The 6,655-nt window shown below is 41.5% G+C and overlaps 1 pseudogene; it reads left to right on the plus strand.

The window, feature by feature from the left end:
- Nucleotides 1-264: 264 nt before the first annotated feature.
- Nucleotides 265-584, plus strand: LOC100751165 (annotated as a pseudogene).
- Nucleotides 585-6,655: the final 6,071 nt, after the last annotated feature.

Consider the following 6,655-nt stretch of genomic DNA (forward strand, 5'->3'; position numbering starts at 1 on the left):
ACACACACACACTCACACACACACACACAAATATGACTATTTTATAAGCACTGACTACATATAAACTCAGGAAGTATATGGAATAAAACCACGAATGTTCCTGAGCTATATCTATATGATAGCCTTTGGCATTTATTTTAAAATAAAGACCTTTCCTCAGCTGCCATCAAGGTGCTTGGTCAGTCCTTCTGAGGAAGCTAAGGCTGAGTTGGGGTGAGGCCCTCACTTCATCTGGGGACTAGCAAGGTGCCTGCAGTCGGCCACATGGCCTCCATCTCCAAACTTGCCTGCATCTACTCCACCCTGGTCCTGCATGACCATGAAGATTAGGTGACAGTCATGGAGGATAAGATCAGTACACTCATCAGCATAGCTGGTGTCAATGCTGAACCTTTCTGGCCTGGCTTGTTGTCAATGGCCCTGGGCAATGTCAACACTGGGAGCCTCACTGCAGTGTAGGGGCTGGTGGGCCCATGCCAGCAGTCAGTCCTGCCCCCTCCACCACTGCTGCCCCAGCTGAGAAGAAAGTGGAAGCAAAGAAGGCAGAATCTGATGATGACATGGGCTTTGGTCTTTTTGACTAAACCTTTGAACACCTCCAACAAAAAGCTGAACTTGTTGGTGGCCGGCTGGTCTTAGTTGTATGCACAGCCTTTTTTTTTTTTCTTCAGTTTTATCAGTTTGAATTTATTCTAGTCTTACAAATATATTGTCCAGAAAGACACAATCATAGACACTCGAACAAGCTAGACAAGCTAATGAAGTGGTGGGATTTTTCCAACCTTAAGAATATTGTAAATGGAGACACAGTCAACATGTTTAAATAGTTAACTGCTACCACATAGAAAATAGATTTATGGATTTGTTCTTTGTTATACAGGAAGGTAGTTCTCCAAGTTTAAAACTCCTTAGGAATAAAAAACAATACGTGATTTCAGGAGGTTGCTGTCACCTGTCCAGAACACATTAATGAAACTGTCTGCAAGCTCTATTTGTTCTATTTTAAGGAATTTATAAAAAAAAAAAAAACAACCCAATAGTTTCATACGTATGACCTGGTTTTAGTTAAATGGGAGTAAAGAACATTGACTAACAAGCTTGCCAACCTCTGCAAATCACTTAGGTAACTGTGAAGAAGTCTTGTAATCTCTAACAATAATGAGGAAATAGAGGGTACAATTAATGTATTTCTTTTTGTTTGTTTATTTATTTTATAAAGACAGGGTTTCTCTGTGTAACAGCCCTGGCTGTCTTGAAACTTGCTCTGTAGAACAGGATGACCTCGAACTCAGAGATCATCTACCTGCCTCTGCCTCCTGAGTTCTGGGATTAAAGGCAAGTGCCACCATAGCCTATCTCAATTAATGTATTTTTAACACTCTTAAACTGTTGAATTCTTGCTGCTAATAAAAGCTCATGGTGAGGCCAGGCGTTGGTGGCACACGCCTTTAATCCCAGCACTCGGGAGGCGGGAGGCAGAGGCAGGCGGATCTCTGTGAGTTCGAGGCCAGCCTGGTCTCCAGAGCGAGTGCCAGGATAGGCTCCAAAGCTACACAGAGAAACCCTGTCTTGAAAAACAAAAAAAACAAAAACAAAAACAAAACAAAAACAAAACAAAACAAAACAAAACCTCATGGTGAATCTGTATATAAAGTAGAAATAAATTTCTGTCTGGAGAAATTTTAATAGAAATCATATGGCCCCGCCCATATTCCCATCTAAGCTAGCTTCCTCCCAGGTTGCAGGGTCAGCTCCTGCCTACAGGTTTGTACAGCTTCTTGAGGTTTCAAAAACAAACAAACAAACAAAGACCTTATGCTATTTTAACAGTCAGAAAAGGAACTGGCTGTAAAATTGATTGGCACAAGAAAGTACAAGCTTTGGCAGAAGCCAGGGTGGAATGTGTTAAGAACAGCATAGTTTAACCTTCAATGAAAAGAAATAGCATCAGCCCCATAGATGGTCCAGTGGATAAGCAGGCTTGTTACCTCACACAATGGAAGGAAAGAACTAACTTCTGCAAGTTGTCCTCTGACCTCAGCCCCCATATACAAAATAAATAAATTCCAATTTTTTACAAAAGAAATTGCATCTGTTCTATGAAGAGGAAAGGAAGATGGCAGGTAAACAGAGCAAGTTGGGTAGGTAAAAGCAAGTTGGAAGGTTTAAGGCCAGATTCTATTTTCCAGGGATGCAAGGATGGTTCAACATACGAAAATCCATCAATGTAATCCACCATATAAACAAACTGAAACAGAAAAACCACATGATCATCTCACTAGACGCTGAAAAAGCCGTTGACAAAATCCAACATCCCTTCATGATAAAGATCTTGGAGAGAACAGGAATAACAGAAACATATCTAACCATGATAAACACAATATACACCAAACCAATAGCCAACATCAAACTAAATGAAGAGAAACTCAAAGAGTTTCCTCTAAAATCAGGAACAAGACAAGGCTGTCCACTCTCTCCATATCTCTTCAATATTGTACTTGAAGTTCTGGCTAGAGCAATAAGACAAGAACAGGGGATCAAAGGGATACAAATTGGAAAGGATGAAGTCAAACTTTCACCATTTGCAGACAACATGATAGTCTACATCAGTGACCCGAAAAACTCTACTAGGGAACTCCTATGACTGATAAACACCTTCAGCAAGGTAGCAGGATACAAAATTAACTAAAAAAATCAGTAGCCCTACTATATACAGATGATAAATCCAATGGGAAGGAAATCAGGGAAACATCACCTTTCACAATATCCACAAGCAACATAAAATATCTTGGGGTGACACTAACCAAAAAGGTGAAAAATTTGTACAATAAGAACTTTGAGACTTTAAAGAAAGAAATTAAAGAAGATACCAGAAAATGGAAAGATCTCCCATGCTCTTGGATAGGTAGAATTAACATAGTAAAAATGGCAATCCTGCCAAAAGCAATCTACAGATTCAATGCAATCCCCATCAAAATCTCAACACAGTTTTTCCACAGACATTGAAAGAACAATACTCAACTTTATATGGAAAAATAAAAAAAAAAAAAACCCAGGATAGCCAAAATAACTCTTTACGATAAAGGATCTTCTGGAGGCATCACCATCCCCGACTTCAAGCTCTACTATAGAGCCATAGTTCTAAAAACAGCTTGGTATTGGCACAAAAATAGACAGATGGAATCGAATTGAAAACCCTGATATTAACCCACACACCTATGAACACCTTATTTTTGACAAAGGTGCTAAATCTATAAAATGGAAAAAAGATAGCATCTTCAACAAATGGTGCTGGTACAATTGGATTCGGACATGCAGAAAATTGCAGATAGATCCATACCTGTCACCATGCACAAAACTTAAGTGCAAATGGATCAAAGATCTCAGCATAAATCCAGCCACACTGAATCTTCTAGAAGAGAAAGTGGGAATTACCCTTTAACAAATTGGCACAGGAGACCGCTTCCTGAACATTACGCCAGTAGCACAGACATTGAGGTCTGCAATTAATAAATGGGACCTCCTGAAACTGAGAAGCTTCTGCAAGGCAAAGGAAACAGTCAGTAGGACAAAACGACCACCCACAGAATGGGAAAAGATCTTCACCGATCCCACATCTGACAGAGGACTGATTTCCAAAATATATAAGGAGCTCAAGAAGCTAGCCACCAAAACACCAAACAATGAAATTAAAAAGTGGGGTGCAGAACTAAATAGAGAATTCTCAACAGAGGAATCTGAAATGGCTGAAAGACACTTAAGAAAGTGCTCAAAATCCTTGGCCATCAGAGAAATGCAACTCAAAACAACTCTGAGATACCACCTCACACCTGTCAGAATGGCTAAAATCAAAAATACCAATGACAATCTATGCTGGAGAGGATGTGGAGAAAAAGGAACACTCCTCCATTGCTGGTGGGAGTGCGAACTTGTAAGACCACTCTGGAAATCAGTATGGCGGTTGCTCAGAAAAATGGGAATCAGTCTACCTCAAGATCCAGCCATTCTTCTCTTGGGTATATACCCAAATAGTGCATGTTCATACAACAAGGACATATGTTCAACCATGTTCATAGCAGCATTGTTTGTAATAGCCAGAACCTGGAAGCAACCTAGATGCCCCTCAACTGAAGAATGGATTGAGAAAATGTGGTACATTTATACAATGGAGTACTACTCAGCAGAAAAAAGCAATGGAATCTTGAAATTAGCAGGCAAATGGATGGAACTAGAAGAAACCATCCTGAGTGAGGTAACCCAGTCACAAAAAGACAAACATGGTATGTACTCACTCATATATAAATTTTAGACATAGAGCAAAGGATTACCAGCCTATAATCCTCTTCCCCAAAGAAACTAGGAGACATGAAGGACTCTTAGGGATAAATGGTCCCCAGGAATGGAAGTGGCATGAACTCCTGAACTAATTGGGAGCATGAGGGTAGGGGGGAGGGAGCTGCTACAATAAGAGCAAGAGAAGAGGAGAAGAGGAGAGGAAAGGGAGGGGCAGAAATACTGAGTTGGGGGAAGAATAGAGGAGAAAGAGCAGGATGAGAGATACCATATCAGAGGGAGCCACTACAGGTCTGAGAAGAGATCTGGAACCAGGGAGATCTCCAGAGACCTACAAGGATGACACGATCTGGATCTGACAATCCAGGCAATGGTGCAGCGGATAACCTAAACGCCCTTCCCCTAAAATGAGATTGATGACTTCTCTTTATGCCATCCTAGAGCCCTCATCCAGCGGCTGATGGGAGCAGAGACAGACATCCGCAGATAGACACTGAGCTATTTTCCTTATGAAGAAGGAGATACGGCCAGTGGTTGAGAAGGATGGAAATGGGATAGCAAATCATCATATAAAAGTAAGGGAGGAGTTAAATTTCAGGTCCTGTGAACTTCTTGAAATTGTGTTCCTCTTTGTGTCTATACTTTTTTCTATAGATTTGTTCAATTCTCAAATGATTCTGTGATCTGTCCTTCCTTAGGACTGGGAATGTGGCCTCTAAAATGTGTCCCTTAGCTTTGACTTGTGAGGCAGGATGCCTTGCTCAACTTTGCCGGGAGCTCATGATGTGTATTTTGTTCTTTTGGTGACATCTTGTGGTCAAATAAATGTATTACTAGGTAAGTTAGGAATTGTGGATCTTGTGGTAGATTTGTAAAAGACTTGAGTGGTTAGTGTCTCAGAAGTCAGGAAATCAATAATTATTATATTTCCCATATGATATTGAGACATTGTTTATGTATATCTGATAAGCCATGGTCAGTCTTGGATAATTGTATTTTGGGAATTGGGTTTCGGAAAGGAAAGATTCCCTGTTCCTACCCCTGGCTGAGGTCCTTGCTCTTCACTGTGTGATATGTGAGCCAGCAGCATTGGTGTCATCTGGAACTTGTTAGATACACAGACTCTAACATCCTGCCCCCAACTCCCTGAATCAGCCAGCATCGTATTTCGCAAGCAGCTCACTGAAGGTTAAATTTTAAGAAGGGCTGCCATGGAAAACAAGAAGGGTATCCAGCATACACGAGGTAGGAATGGTGTGCAGCGAGTGGGCTTTTCCTTCCTGATGACTCCCAGCTACAGGCTGGGTTGCTTTATAACCCTATTGGAAGACTTTTATTGTAAGAAATTCCATCTACATCAGAGCTATCATCTCTATTCTGCGGTGATTCCATGATCTCTTTTAAAGCATCCAAAGACAATATTATTCTTCCCTTCATCTTTCTTCTTTGAGCCCCCCTCCTTCCTAAACACCTTGTTTCTTAAGTCTATATACAACACTTTTGCAGAACTTTTCCCTGGCAATTCCGCAATACAAATAGCTGTCAGAACAGAGTGAGACCTGGTAAGAACTAGCAAGCTAGACCTGAGCATCTATCTCTATAGGTCAATTAAGTGAATGAGTAATAGAAAAAGGTAGAAAGGTGAAATTTATCCAATGTGGCTGCATTGGGAAGAAGATAGAAAGAAGTTCAGGGCTCCTCAAGTCCATATTCAGGGTCCCAACAGGAGGCTTGGCTTTCAATAGGAAGCAACTAAGATAATTCAGTAGTCCTCCTGGTCAAGGTATGGTTTTACTCCCACTGTCTCTCCAGAATGGCACCCTGACAAGTCAGAACTCAAGAAACTGTCTTTCTGGGAGACAGTCTTCCTCTGTGGCTGGCACCGGGCTTCAGCATTAGATTCCAGGGGAAATTCCAGTTTCCTGGGGTCCTAGCGTCTCATTGTTCTAATAGGCAAAGAGGGTTAAAAAAAACCAGTGTCTGTTCAGAATATTGCCACCCTGATGGCATGGTCCCATGCAGAACAATTTTCTTCTGGCAATCTCCTCTCTTGTTCTGCTCTGGGTTTTATTTGTCAACTGTGTTGTCAGTGAAAGAAAAACCCCTCCTTTCTCACCATGGGAAAAGCAAACAGGCATGTAGACCCAGGAAGCTGCCAAGTTTGTGGGCAATAAAGGGGCAAGCTAGTTAGTTATTAACCAGCAGACGGCATCATTTCCCTCAGTACATTGACCTTGGCACCTCTCTTCTCCGGAGGCTCTTATCCTGACAGGTCTGCCCAGGGTGGTAAGGCAGTGAAGGCAAGAAGCCTTTCTCCTTCTTCTCTGACATTTCCGCCATGGGCAGTAAGGCAGTGAAGGCA

The sequence above is a fragment of the Cricetulus griseus genome, chromosome 8 (genome assembly GCF_003668045.3).
Source record: "Cricetulus griseus strain 17A/GY chromosome 8, alternate assembly CriGri-PICRH-1.0, whole genome shotgun sequence".
Lineage (NCBI taxonomy): Eukaryota > Metazoa > Chordata > Mammalia > Rodentia > Cricetidae > Cricetulus > Cricetulus griseus.